Source organism: Colius striatus, chromosome 7 (assembly GCF_028858725.1).
Source record: "Colius striatus isolate bColStr4 chromosome 7, bColStr4.1.hap1, whole genome shotgun sequence".
Lineage (NCBI taxonomy): Eukaryota > Metazoa > Chordata > Aves > Coliiformes > Coliidae > Colius > Colius striatus.
Window position 1 is genome coordinate 10,691,372 of NC_084765.1, and position 15,799 is coordinate 10,707,170.

Below are 15,799 nucleotides of genomic sequence, written 5' to 3' on the forward strand. Positions count from 1 at the left end.
AATCAGCTCAATGTGTCTCCTCCAAACGTAATACCAAATTATTTTACATACATTCTGGTGCAATTTTTTGACATTTCCCACCCTCAACTCTCTTGTCTCTGCTTGAATTGTGAAAACTTTTTTTGAACTGGGTTTGGCTTGCTTACATTTAATAACTTTAGAGCACCTAGCATAAGCACATGCTTATGTTAAAATCTTAGTTAGGATGTGTGGATGTAATTGTAATACTTACAAACAAATACTCTGATTTGGCTAAAGAGCTGGAGTGAGATCTAGGTCCATTTCAGAGTTGAGAGCTCTGAATCACATGCATGTGACTCACCTGCAGGTACCTGAATATAGTGTGGTAAATGATTTGGGTTTCTTCTCCCTCTCCATGCCCCATTTGTAGCTACATTCTCTGATGGGATACAAGTGACTTCTGTGGACTTCAGTGGGAATTATTCATACTCTGCAAGCAGAGAGCAGAGCCCATGACTGGATTGAAGCCAATGTTCTTTAGGAGTTCACATGCCTTGTATTGGCTCTCTAATTTAGAATCTTTCTGACCAAACAAAGAGGGAGGTGGAGGGAAATGAAAAACAGTAGCAGCTGTTTCAGGAGAAAATTCTAAGGGTTAACATAACATGATGTAAACCATTTCATCTGTTCTTCCTACTTGCCTATTTTAATCAGAAATGAGTAAGTAGAGCCTTATATGCAGTGAACTTGAAGAATGCTAATGGGATGTCTGCATTATGTTGTATGTGGAGTACTTATGCTAGAATAGGAAAGTCTTTTATTCTGTAATTCTCTGAGGCAAGAAAGAGACTGAAGAGTTACTTTAAATTTAAACTCTCATTCTAATGTTAGACAGCCTGTTGGATCTCCGAGTTAAAAATTGCTCTAGCTTTAGTTACTAGAGCCAGATGTAACATTGACCTTAAATGGTAAAAGCTCCCAAGAGTAGAAGAGAGGCTGGCCTGAGAGGAAAAAGAGGAATAACTGAAGTTTTAGGTAAGTAATCTCTATAACTGAGGATAAGCTCTTTTTCAGCCGTGAAACAGAACGGAACCATATTTCCTCCTTAAAGGTACAGTACCTTGTTGTGATACCGAGTACTTAGTTCTTTCTGTCCTCCCCACCCCCCTTCAAATCCTACCTCTTCTTCAGATTTTAGCTTCTTAAAAAGTGGGTGTAGTTAAGGAAACCTAGTTCTTCTTATGTACTGTTTGGGCATATACAGGAACAAAAAAGAAAAAGCTGTGTTAATTATACTGAGACTTGATTAATAAAGGTACATAGTCAGTAATTCAAAGCAACCTGATTCACAGATACTGTTATCTGTATTGTGCTGTTAGAGAGTACTAGATAGCAGCAATACATGTTACAGGGAAACAGATATTTAAGAGATTTGTTTTTTCTTTCTTTTTTTAACTGTATGACTTTCCTTCCTACATCCTTGCTTTTAACAGTGCCAAAGTTGTTCATTTTGATGGATTACCTACTTGTGTCTGGAACCTATCTTTTAAAAAGGCATTTGCAGAGCCATTTCTTTATAAATATCTGTTTGGGTTTTATCTGTTTTTAATTTTACTTAATGTAAATTAATACCATGAAGTTCTGTCTAATTAGAATGCTGTACAGAAACTCCCACCTTCAAATGTTAAAGCATGTTTGCTTTAGCATGAAGACTCATAGTATTTACATTTACTCATATTTCACTCTGCAGTATCTGTGCTATTTGGTAGGTACTCTGCACTGAAGGGTATTTTATTTTCTTGGCAAATTAAAATACTTTTTTGCTCTTTTTTTTTTTTAGACAGCAATATGTAAATGACTTGAAAGAATGAGGTCAGTACAGGAAAATGATAGCTGAAATGGAAGATGCAGGGTTCTGTTATGAACTCATATGAGTAACAATTTATGATAGTGAGTTGAGTCTTCAAATAATATATAACGTAGTTTCATCTGGTGAAAATCACAATCAGCAGTGATTTTCCTTCTTTGCAGAATAATCAGATGGTAGCTTTCAGTTTATGCTATGCAAAGCCTGGGTGAATTTAGAGTTCTGAGCATAGACAGTGTTCTTGCAAGTGAACAGTTACTGCGTTTATATTTGGTATGGTGTTGTGTATACTTTAATGAAAGTTCACTTCATCCAGCTTCAGGGGAATGTGATAAATGAATCTTAATTGTTAAAACATTTCAGAGCCATTTGCAAAGCTTGAAATTAATTTTCCTTTTGTTTTTCTCTGGACTACCATTAGTGAACACTTCGGTACTTTTAGGTTAATATCAGAGCTGACCGTCATGTTTTAAAGCAGCAGCTATATTCCAAATCAACAATTATACCAAACTTGGAGGTTAATAATCTAATGATGTAACCCATAGAAATCTCAATTTATTAGAACTAACAGTGGACATTAAGAAACAGTCCAATATATTAAATGGTGAATACTAGAGAGTCCTTGCTTTTTTAATATTCTTTTAATTTTCTTGTACTTTCTAGCCTCCAAAGACCCTTGTTCTGATTTGCTGGTCTTGCTTGTGTTACTTTACTTGGGATGTTTTCTGTACCACTTTTACTTGTGCAAAGATGTGCAACTTCATGTGGTATTTAGAAGGCGCTTCATTTTTACTGTTTTTAACTCTGTGTATAGACTGGAGTAACTAATCTGTGTTGTAACTCCTTCACACATGAATCATATATTTCTAACATATGATATCTTGTAGCATTTCTGCAACTGTTGTTCTTATTCCGTGCAGTCCTTTTTTTTTATTTTGTAACTTACAATATATAATACTGTGCCTACGTGTAAATTTATCTGTAGTAAAGATGTTATGATGACAATAAGGGTAATTTAATTTGTACATAGTGAAAACTGGGTGTTAACATCAGCCCTATGATAAAGTACCCAGGGATTTTAATAACTTTAGTCCTATTTATCTGGGACCAAAGCAGTGAAAGTTAAGAATTATTTAGCATCTAGACTTAATCTCCAGCACCAGCTTCATCCGTGATCCTTTGGATCAGTCTGCTTTCTGACAACTTTTACTCATATTATGGTATCAAATCACTTTTTGAAAAGCTGGCTAAGACAGATTATGGCAACTGAGGTATAGGGAGCTGGTACGGAGAAGAAACAGATTGAAAGCTTCTCATTTAAAGGCCATATGTGTATGTTCCTTACATGTCCTGGAATTCTCTTGCCTCAGCTATTTGACATTCTTAAAGAAGTGTTTACGTGTGGGGGAAAAAGAAGCATCAAATGGCTTGTGAGTGGAAGGGGAAAGAAAATCCATACTGTTTCAAGGTCTTGTGGGCTATTTAAAGATCTGGGGGGTTTGTGTGCAGAGAGAGAACTCTTTTCTGTCCCAACCTGCAGCTTTCCTGTAAACTAAATGGAAGAATTTCCTTGTGGTGTGTTCTCCACTTGTACTTCCTTTGAAAAGTGGGTCAAAGATGTTTTGAATCTCAGTATCATTGACAGACAGGAAATCTAAGTGGGTGATGGATCTTTGTAAGCTTATAAACTAGTGACTGAAGACATGAGTTATTCCTTTTGTACATGTGTATGTTATGGAGAACTAACTGTGTGACTTACAGTAGCACTTTGAAATAATAACTCATTTTCCCATTCTGGAAAGTAGGTCCTAAGAATTGTGAAAAGGAGAGAGGGATTTGATACTTAGAGCAAGTGGGCTTGCAGCTTCAGGTTTTGTTGGAGAGCCTGGGTTCTGATAGCATCCCTGGATTTAATCCTTTTCAGTGAGTAGATGTATTTTTTTTTAATTTATGTTTCTACCATCCCTTTACTACTACTCTACTCAACTCTGTCTAAATCCAAAGCTCTCGAAAAGCAGACTCCATTGTGTTTTATCAGTTCAAAGTTACAATTTCTAATCACTGTAATGTCCATTAATTTATATGCACACACACTTCCTGTACTGATTGTCCACATAGAGCTGCTGTCTCATGACTGTAAACTGGGGTCTAGTGGGCTAGTCTATTGGGCTAGTTACTCAAATTTCCACAAAGGAACTGAAAACTTGATGTAACAAACAGGATGGTGGTCATGGAGGGAAGCATTTTATCTAGCAGTTGAATGTTTTTTCTTACCTGGTGTAAAGTTTTGCATCCTGGAAGTTGGTACATGTTAGATCTTCTGCGCTGCAGAGTTAAGTACAGTAATTGCTTTGGGCTAGAAGCTTGTCTTCAGAGTAAAATTACTGCTGTTTACATAATCCTGGAGAATGTTTTGTAACAGCTAAGTTATATATGGGGTATTTGGCTCTGAACATTTGCTTTTGAAATGATCTGCAATGTTTGCAGTGGTGTCTGATCAGACTCTTAGCAGATATCACAAAGGTAAGGGCAATGTTAGAATCTGAAAATCTAGGAGAATTTCAGTATGAGCAATGATCTCTGATTTCACTGATCTCATTTTGGACTTAAAAGGATGTACTAACAAAGGATATATTCCATAGCATGAGATCTATTTGGAAATTTTGGAAAGAAAAATCCACTATTTCATTTTCCAGTGTTCCCCTGGTTTCTCTAAAATGTCTCTGAAAAGGCCTTTTTACAATTGAGTGTATGTGTGCAGTTAGCAACATACCATGCTTTATATACTCTACTTAACATTTCCTGTTAAAATTTCCAAAGTTGTGCTGAAATGTGCTCTAACTGCTGAACAGAAAAATTAAAGTGTCTAACTGTAAGTTGAAGTAGAGCTTGTGGAGAGGAAGGGAAGTAATTTTACACTGTTTAAAAAGCACATGTTTCACAATTTCAGCCATTGAATTTCCCATATTTTTCTTTTAAAATACTGAATGACTGTGACTGACCTCTGGTGTGATGAAAATAGCATGATATAATTAGGAACCTTGTCACAATGGAGGGTGGAGTTTGCTCCAGGAGGAAGGGCTAAGTCAAGTTGATGTTCTGCATATCACCTCAGATGCGAAAAATCTTGGAAGCAAATCTAAATATTGTGCTTAGTTCCCTATACAAGTGTAGTTGCGCCTATCATCCTGACTTTCCTGAGAGCTGTTGCAGTTAATAAACTGCACATAAAATATCATTCGTATTCTTTGGTAGGTGTAACTGTCATCATTGCTCTAAAAGCTGGTTTTAGGAAGTGCAGTAATCAGTGGAGCAGACTGTAGAAGACCACACAGATGTATCAGAATTCCCAAATATCTTAAAGCAAGACTCTGAGAATTGAAAAATGCTCTGTAATTATTCCTTGAATTAAGTGAAAATATCTGTGAGGGAGAGGGAGAATGAATTTTATATGTCAAGGTTTTAGAATATGTCCCACAAATTCTATTTTTATCTTTTGGGACCTGTTTGAAACCATTCCTGCGTTTAAAAAAAAAAAAAAAAAGTCATTTCCAAAACACTTCTTTGTTGTGTTAATTGAATATTAACAACCTTGTACCCTTGTAGGAAGTTCTTGATGTTTCCTGTTGGATTATTTTTTTTTTTTAAAGTTGTTGACATTTCCTATGAACAGATTTTGAATGTTTTTAGGTGGCAAAATGGCAAACATCAACCATTCCACTCTATACAAAGCTGATATATAACCATAACAGCAAGGTGAAAAATACCTAAAGATATCTCAAGAAATCTATCCTGTTGCTGCTTCATATTTCCATGTCTAGGAATGTGTTCGGAAATTACATTAAGCACCAAGTGGTGTTTTTTGCTCATCGCTTGTAGCAATGATACAGAATTTAAAGGACTCAGAGAAAAATACTGTACCAGAGAAAAGTAGCCTTTCTTATGAAGAAAATGGTGAATTGTATTTCCTTGAACCACATCGCAGATCAAACTCTTCACTTCTTGTAAATCACTACCACTGCATTTGGAATGTGTGAAGTTTTGCCTGAGTGTGTGAACTAAGAGTCTCTCAGTGGATTTTGATCCCTCCGAAGAATCTGCCCCCACTTAGTATGAAGATCGTTTCCCTTTTTTCTGTTGCTTAATTGGTAAAGATCAGAGGTGAGGGAAAGTCTTTCCCTTCAGAGCAGGACCTTGTAAATTTCTCGCATATCCTTTTAAAAATAGACACAAATCAAGTTTTTCACCTGATCTTGTTCTCAGGAAGTAGCTGATGATATGCCTTCTCAGAACAAAATCCTTTAAACTCACAATAAGCCTTACAGTTATCTGTCTGCTTATATGATTCAGTTTGTGACATTTTCTTCCTTTTGAAGGTGGGTACTGTACAATCATCATATGTACTTATCTTCTAAGTATTTGCTTAGAAAATAAACCAGTGTGCCATTTTGACATCCAAGAAAGTGCTATAAAAAGTCTGTTGCTATGTTTAAATGCGTGCATTCAGTTGCTATAGCAATAAAAATATAAAAAAATGATGTACGAATTGCCATAGTGCATTGCTCGCCCTTTCTGGGACTGAGAATATGACAAAGATGCTCAGTATATTAGAGGGCACAGTTGCCATATAGTTCCAGGTGCCCTATACTGGGAATAAAATGGGGCCTAACTATAAATCCCAAAGTGTCTATGTCAAAATAGACAGTCCTTACTTAGGTCAGTTGCTTCTTTTTGACTTGTATGACAGAGTTAAGACTTGGAGCAACTTTCCATTTGTCTTCAGGAGAAGTTGCTGAAAATGTTGACTTTTCTCTAAACTTCTTCAGTCCAATGATATCAAGTATGAAAATTGGCATACAGAGAGCATCAGGATGTGTAGATTTCCTCTCTGTTACATTACAATTGTCAGTCTGAAATGCTCTTGCTCCTAAGGCAGCTATGGGAACCCTACTATCAAAAGAAAAGAGATGAAATAGTAGCTAATGGAATCCTTAGCATCTTTCTGGGGCTCAAAGCCTTGTACACCCAGTTGCTTCTTGAAGTGAGCAGGAAATTCAATTTCCTTCATAAAACATAGCAAATAAAACAAGGCATGTTATTTTGGCAGCTATAAGTTCAGTTATGGAACTGAATTGTTATTTCAGGCATTTCTATGCCTTGTTATTGCTTCTACTGAAGAGTAAGTTAAGGAAGAAAAGACTTATGAAACATAAACTTTGTTTGAAAGCAATATAACTGTTCTGTTCTCTTTATTTGTAATTGTTTGAAGAATCCTCAACATTCAAAGGAAATTGTCTTGAACTATGTGACAATATGCTGTTCAGTTTGGATATGGTAGTCCACAAGAGTCACATAATTATTTCAAGCATTGTCCTTAATGTATACTTTGAACTCCAACCGAGAGGTCTAATATCAAGAATGTATCATTGTTAAAAATACATATTTTTCATTTTTGTTTCAGCTGATATATAGTGATTAATGCTCGTGTTCAAGGGTCATTATGCTGGTAAACATACGCATGAAATTATTCTTAAAGGCACTATGGAACTCTAGTTTGAGGGCACTCCTAAATCCTCTAACACTTCTAAGTAAATTTGGGCTACTTTATTCTTGTAAAAAGTCTGAGTAAATCACTGTCATGCATGTGCCTTATAGTTTTTCTCAAATTAAAGAGATCCTACATAGATTAGTTCCAACATACGTAGGTAGTAGCACCTCTCTCACTTCTGCTACAAAATAGATGTATTTGGAACTCATTACATTATGAATGTGAATTAATTTTATCATCTTTGGGATTTATTTTCAATATTTAAATTTTGGTTTTACCTGTTAAGAAATTTGACATTTTGTAACTTTATAGCTGCATAAACTTCTATATGCATGAAAGCACGTGTCTTTCCCAAATTCTATATGGGGTACTGGACAGCCACCTTATTAAACAAAAATGTCAATGGAACTGTCTGTTTTTATTTGGCTTCCTAACAATTCTTACAGAGGAGTCCAGATTTTAGATGCATAAATATTTATTGATAATAGTTTATGATTTTTCTTATAATGAAAAATATATTTTATATAATTATATCTTATATACGATTTTTAATACGTAATATATAAAATGATATGATTTTATATCAAGCTTGGGAGATGCTTCTGTGGTTACACATAGTGTGCCTGTAAAATTAGCATATCTATTATATAATTTATAATATTGTACTTCTTACTGTTGAAAATATGTGATTATATGAATAATGTAATTGGGGAGGGAGAAAAGACAACAGGAGGAGGAAATCTGTGAAACTTATGAACTGTTGCTTTTATGTTTCAAGAAATTGTCGAACACTTCAAATACAGAAACCTGATTGTCCCTAGAACCGGATCTTGTATGTATAGCACCCTCACCAAAATTGTTGCAACATCACTTTATTCTGTATTTCAACACTGTTCTGTATAGTTACTGTTTTGGATGCTGTACCTCTGAACTTACATCTGCCCTGGAAATGCAAACTGCCAGATACCTGCGTCAGCTTGGGTTGAAACTGATCACCAGCTTCAAAAGTTGTTGCAGTTGAAAGGAGACAAGAGAGTTGAACAGGCAGCATGGCTCCATAAGCTTTTTTTCCAAGGAAAAAAGAATTCTATGGCTATTGGTAGAGAGACATTTCTCATTATATATTGTCCACTAGACTTCTTTAAGTGTCAGTTATGGACTTATTCTTTCAAAAAATCTATTTCTGGTTGTATTTTCCTTGGAATACAACTTAGCCTGTTACTCTGATTGTCAGCCAACTATCCTTCCCCCTTCTTCCCTGCCCTCCCTTCATTCCCTCCCAGTAGCCTTTGAACTTGTCCAACATGTTGAATTTGGCAAGAGAGGATCTCAAAAGTACTACATTCCTACAAGTGAAAATCAGTGGTGTGGTAAGACAGGAGAGACCCAGCTTAGTGCCGCAAAAGGGGAAAGACTCTGCTGTGAGCTGAAGTTATAATTGATACTGTTTGATCTGCCATCTGGCAACCTGGCATGTGTGAAGCTTAAAACCAGGCACTGCAAATGCTGTCTCTTGTCCCTCCAGACTGGCAGGAGACTAGGAGACAAGTGAGCTTATTATGTGGAAGATAAGATACAAAAGGTACAAAAATAAAATAACCAAAGAACAGGTTTTGTTAGCTCAGCTGCTTAGAAACAACTTGTTTCTTGATGTAGAGAGACGTAGGTTACAAAACCTGTTGTGCACTGATGTCTGAACTTTTGAAAAACTTTAGTAAATGTGTGTGAAACATCATGAAAGCTACATGCTGATAACTCTCCTGTGATTTCAACACCAAGTTCTAATAGATGATGGCAGTCCATACGTTTGTGTTCCGTCCAAAGCAGTGCAGAGCACTGTTAGATTGCAGACCCGCATCTATTTTGTAGATTTTTCCATAAAAACTGCAGTGCCTGAAGGGATGTGCAGTCACTACAGACTCTACTCAGTTTGCTCTTCAGGCATGTCAGTCAGGTTCATGGGAATGTTGTCAGTGGACAGGTTCTTCCCATGGCAAGTAAATGTCATCTGCCTGGGTAGAGGCAGCCACTCTAATTAGACTTTACTTATGCAACAGATGTTTTGAAGCTCAGCCAGGGAGAGTAAATAAATATCCAAAGACAGCAGCCTTCAACTGCTTTTTGGTCACTGGAAGAAGACAACTGAGGCTTAGGAATCTGCTCCCAGAAAATTTCCTTGCATCTGAAGTAGTTTCTCCATTAATGGTTCCCTTTGTGCACTTGTGACGTCAGTATGCAAGCAGCAAGGCTGACAAAACTGCAGGAGTTACACATCACAGACACTTGTACCTGCTCCTTTAGGTACCCTTTTAATCACAGATTTTTTTTCTTTTAATCTTTAAATAAGATTGGAAAAATCACCAACACTAGCCAGAGGCTCACAAAACCAAGGAGATTTGGTGATCCTGTTAAATATAACCCCCACCCCCTGACTTCCTTAAGCTCACTTTAGACATTTCTAGAGGCCTTTTTTATTGAAATTAGCTTCAGTAAAAAATGACAGAATAAGATCTCTTTTGTTTTTAAGCAAACTGACTATGTACTTTATTTCTGTTAGTCAGTGATTTTAGTTTCTGTCAGTGATTAGTTATTCTATGGTTATTTGAAAGAAATTAACCTGTGGTAACATCCTGTTTTCTTTCTTTGTTTAATCATTTTGGAAGAACTTGTTTGTTTTACTTAAACAAACAAACAAAAAAACCCTTTTCTGTCTAGATAACATTAAATTTGTGGGTTTTATATTTAAAACAGGAAGCTCCTGCCTACAGCATTCCAACAAACAGCCTGATGAACTTTCAATATCCTTTCTTCACCTGTGCTACAGGGCACTATTCTGACCATGACAGTTCCAGACCTTAAAGTCCTCCAATAGGTAATGTCTACTTTTCTGGTTGCATTTTAAATTTTAATTCTGTTATTTGAAACAGCTGGGCTAATTTCATATTTATGGGTCTCATCCAGTGAAGTTAACAAGAGTCTTGTGCATATAAGAGTTACATTGGTTAGTTACTTGTTCTGACATTTTTCAAAAACACAGCAGCCATTTTTTTTTGGTTGATTAGCATGTATGTTGACCATTTGCTATTTTTTCAAGTAAATGCTGCTTCATAAACTATTTTTTAAAATATTCTTTAAATATGTTCATTAAAAATGGTACAAAAGTTATAGATGTGAAGTTATGGAGCACTAAGAAAGTATTTATCTAACACCGATTTCTGTGTACGTTCTTCTATTGAGGCCAACAGGGATAGCTTAATGTCTGTGAAAATGTTAATCCTCTACATTCCAGATAAGAAGCTGAAGTTAATGAACTAGAAGATAAAAATCATTGTTAGATTGCCTAAATAATATCCAAGAGCTATACTTCTGTCCATAACTATTAAACAAATTCCCACTGAGTTTAGTGCTTCACCTCGATGCGTGGAAGTTCAGGGATGGAATTTATGTCGTAAAAATCAGTATGTAACTGTGCATTCTTGCTAACTGAACATGCAATATGGTTTAGGTATGTGACAAAAATGAGACTGAGTTCAGAAGTCCAGAAGAATGATAGCTACTATTAGACAACGTTATGAGTTTTACTATAGTAAACTTAATATTTAGGACCTAATCTGGATCAGTATTAGACAAATGAGCACCCATTAAACAGTTCAGGTGAAGGGGTAAGATACAGTGATTGGTTTTGCTTAAGTGTGTTGGGGAATGATCAGTTTTTCTTGGTAAATCTTAGCTATATAAGCAAGTGCTCATTTGAAAAAGCTTGGAAAATTATGTTACTAGTATTTTGAATGTTCCAAGGTTCTTCAATAAATCTTTCAAAAAAAAAAAACCCAAATAAACAAAACCCACAAAAACTCAGGTTTGCCAAAATACTTGCAGGATATAGTGAAAGGTGTGCCATTATACAGTGAAAATGTACAGTGAAGAGCCAGATCTCTTGGATAGTTCAGAACTGAACTGTTGCATCCCTTGCTTTCTTAAACACATGGTTCTAGTATTTTCTGTTGCATTGATGCTGTGAAATAATGATTTAAATTGGTGACATTTCACTGTTCCACTCAGTTACAAAGACTGAGGAATTTACCAGTGTAAAGCACATTCAGAATGTTTTCAATATACAGACTTCCCAAAGGAATATTAACTCCTCATAGTAATGGTTGCTACTGTGTAGCTTTGTGAAAGTCAATTGAGAAAATAATTTCTGTGTACCTTTTCAGAGTAAATGACTTAGAAAAGTTATGTTACTTACTAATGCCTGATCTTTACCTTGGTATAGTTTCATAAATATAAATGAAGACAGAGTAAACTAAATAAAATTTGATTTTTCCATCCTGCTACAAAATCGAGGAAGAAAATGTAATTTTTACTATCAAAAGCACTAATATTGTGTAATTGGTTTCTCTGTCATTGAATACTCATGAAGCTCTGCAGTATAATGTTTAGTTAAGGTATCTGTTGTAATTTTAAAAAGCTATGTGGTTGAAATTTCCATTTTGCTTCAACTTAGTTCAAAAGCATGCTTAACATACATTTAGAGTTTAAGTGGTTTTTAATTTTACCTATGTGATAGAAAAGTGTGGTACCATTTACTCAGGTTGGCAAATGAACTGTTTTGAAAAGTATTGTTGTTGCCTTGTTTGTTTATCTTCCAGAATCTTTTGTTCAGAAAATATTTTCTGAGTTATCTGGATAATGGAAATTTTGGAAAAAAATTCATAGCTGGATCTGGCTTTAAATTTAAATATTTCCTTTAACAAAAACACAAATATGGTGTGTTCAGTTAGTACCTTTATCCTCTTTGTTCTGTAGAAATATACTTTTTTTCCTTCAAGAGGGTTAAAAACAAAACACTTGGAGGGAACACTTAGAAAATGAATTTGTGGGTTGCCATTAAGCACCATGGAAATTAAAATAAACATTGTTCTAACTAGGAAACATTAACAACAACAAAAAAGTTTGTGTTGGAAAAAATCTTTACATGCCTTAGAAACATGTTGAACACAATTTGACATCATTTTATCTACACAGATCACACAGTATCAGTAGCATTAATTTATCTTTAGATAGATTTAATTTTTTTTCCATATATAGATAGACATTATAGATCTTGCTTGTTAAACTTGCTTGGCAAGTATTACCTGTTCATAGTCAGTTATTTTGTATTATAAAGAAGAAGTAAAGGAAAAATTATTTTTGGAAAATAATCTGAAGTCACTTTAGAAAAGGACATTAAATTAAAAAGGATCATTTTAGCCTAGTGAAGTTTATTTCCCTGGGCTTCCCCTGTAGTCATCTGAGAAGAGAGTGGTTCCTCCAGAGTGCAATTCAGAGAGCATAAATTCATCATTTCTGTGCAGGAACTTAAGTTGACTTAAAAATAAACAAAAAGCCAACCTAACCAATCAAGCAGAAAACTTAGGGAGACAAATGGCCCTTAGGCTAAAGTGAATCTCTGTTGAAGATCCCCTTTATACATATTCTTGTGCCTCTCAATCTATTGAAGTAATTTCATATTCTAATTACTCTTTTACTGTAGATAATGTAGAGAATAAAATAGATTTGGGCTCTTTTTCTTCTTTTGCTCCTTTTCTCACAGAGAAGATCAAATTTGGCATGACTGATTTTGCTAGAAACATTTGTAAGAAAACTTTGATCAGAATTTAGCAAATGTCTCCAGCCATATCCAAATACATGGATCTTTGAAGGAAAACAGCATTTTCAGTTGACAAGTAAAGCAAATATCTACCTTGTCTGTAAGGAAAAAAAAAAAAAATCGTGTCCTCAGCTTATCAAATTTTGCTTTCTTTACCTCAACACTGAGACCTGTAATGGCAATAATGTAAATCTAGTTTTCAGTTTAATTGAATTGATAAAAGAGATAGAGGTAAACCAGAGGAAATTTCATAATGGTTTCCAAAACACAATTTCAAAGCAAAACTTCAAACATGATTGCTTTATGGGGTAGAAGGAAGGATACTGAGATGAGAATTTAACTTTTGGATGTTGAAAACACTCTTTATCTTTTGAAAAGTTCTGTAAAGCAGTTTTTATGTGTCAAAGCAAGAAAAAATTACAAACTCCTTTTTCTTTGAAGAAATTGTCATGCTAGTAGTAAAATAAACAAGTTATATTTTGCTCCTGCTTTGTAGGAAATGTTTGTAGATGTATGTTATTTAGATAAAGTTCTCAATCCTGATCCTTTTTAATTGCAAGAAAATATTCAATTTTAAATGCTTGATACTAAGGCATTGTGATTGTATCACAGAAGCTTTGAACTTGGAATATATAAGATGGTAACTGATATTTCATAACAATTTCTTCCTGGGCCAAAGATAAGAACTGGAATAAAATCTTTTAAATAAAAAAAGGCATACCTATAAAACTGACTATGTAATCAATTACACAAGATGACTGAAATATATTTCCCTTATAATACATCTGTTGCTTTACTGATGTGTAAAAATTGAGTTATTCATAAGGAAATTTCTTTTAAAGAGGAACTATGTCAAAACTGTAATGGAACCAAATAATTTTTAATAAGGTAGTGCCATCATATTCTCAGATATTAATTTGCAATTTCTATTTTGAGAATGCATTTGGAAAAAAGGTCAACAAGCTCAGTCTTAGCTCATTTATCAGTATTATGTAAGTGCTACTGATTTGTGGGACAAATTCTCACTACTGAGATATTTATACTTTGTGTGCCATAAAGATATGTCAAGCTGTGTTTAACCTGCCTCAGTTGAAGAGCAGTGAACTGGAAGAGTGTATTCCTGTCCAAGCCAATTCTACATGATTAGCTGATCTTGTACAGGAGCTGTTAGTTGTCTTTGTACAGCTAGCCTATGCTGTAGAATCTAGCAATAGCACATGAAAAGTTATAATGGTATGTAGTATTTCTTCATTGTTAAAGCATCTCATTGTGGAGTTTTTATTATAGTTTCAGCTTACTGAGTATACAAGGGAACTATTACTTCCCATGTGAAATCATTTTTATAGTTATAAAATCATTATTTTGAATAGCTCAGGGAGGAAGGCCATCCATTGCATCTGGACCATATTAATTAGAGGCTGCAAGTATCCCTTCTCTCTGTCTCAGAAAGTTTGATTTATTCCTTTGAGGTCTACTAGTGTAGATCCTGTAGGAGTTGCAAGGGCATCTTAAAATACTCCCTCAGTTTGTACTGCTGATTTGAGAAGAGATTATTTACATGTTTTTTCTGACTCAGCCACATGTGAGTATGAGTTTAAGCAGCACTGTGTGACTGAATATATGTGATAGGTAAGCGGATGGCAAAGGAAGAAACTTGTAGGCTAAGACAATAAGGTGGAAAAAAACTCATAAAGAGCAGCAATAATCCTCTGCAATCAAGGGGTTTATAAACTTTCATGCCAGGCTTGACTTCTTAATCTTCTTAGGAAAAGAAGAGGGAAAGATGATTCTATACTGGTGTGCACCTGTGCCTTCTATTAAATAGTATTGCAGTCAAATGGAGTTTTCTTCATACAGCTATGTACCCCTTGTATTTATCTTATTTTTTTAGATTTGGCTAGAACTGTTTTGCAGATTTAGGCATAATATGCTCATAATCTATATTGTTCTCATTTCTTTCCCAGTTTCCTAAAATCTTAACATTTTTGCCTTTTTGGATGCTGCTGAATGCTATTTTCAGAGAACTATCCAAAGTTACTATCTTTTTTCCTGATGGTAAAACATAACAGCAGGCTCTGTTTTAGTTAAGTATATTTTGTGGTTATTTTTCCCTGTGTGCATTGATTTGCATTTTTCAGCAATGTATTTCACCTGCTCTTTTATCATTCAGGTGCTCAGTATCCTATAAACTGCCTTGGCTGGCTTTAGATCTGTTTATCCTGTCACATCTTTAATCAGCTGTACACAGCCTCTTTTCCAGATTCTTCATGACTACGTTGAACACAGTCCCTGTGGGAGTGTAATCTCTGCAGCAGAAAGGCAGAACTGTACTGTCTACCCTTTATTCCTTAAATTACAAGAGGCCTTTCCCTCTAGTCCTGTGAGAGAAGAGCTTCCTTACGATGTTTGGTAGGGAACCTTGTGAAAACATCTCTTTGAAAATACATATCGCCTGTATTAAAATACTTCTTGGCTTCTGTAAAGAAATGTAATGAAAAAAACGAAGTTTGGAATGTTGTAAAGTCCTGTGTTAATTTTTCACTCTCATATCGGCATCTATTTAGTAATAAAATATTGCATACATTTCTTATGTAGGACAGTTACTATCTTAAAGTTAGGAATTCAGATAAAAGCCTTAAGTGATAATAAAATTATAAAGCAATCAGTCTTCAAACAAAGAGATTTGTTTTGTTTTGGCAGAATAGCAAAGCACTTCAAGATCTACATCAAAGTATTGAAGGAGATGTTTAGATACAGTGAACTTACACTG

At 34.9% G+C, this 15,799-nt stretch overlaps 1 protein-coding gene across 7 annotated transcripts in view; it reads left to right on the forward strand.

Moving 5' to 3' along the window:
* Positions 1-620: 620 nt before the first annotated feature.
* IRAG1 (inositol 1,4,5-triphosphate receptor associated 1) overlaps positions 621-15,799 on the forward strand; it is a 67,690-nt gene continuing 52,511 nt past the window's right edge. For 4 of the 7 annotated variants that reach the window (XM_061999811.1, XM_061999809.1, XM_061999817.1 and 1 more), the window contains exons 1-2: positions 999-1,072; positions 10,128-10,248. The gene's annotated coding sequence lies outside the window, so the exon portion shown is untranslated. The other 3 variants (XM_061999810.1, XM_061999813.1, XM_061999814.1) reach the window with 3 other exon arrangements.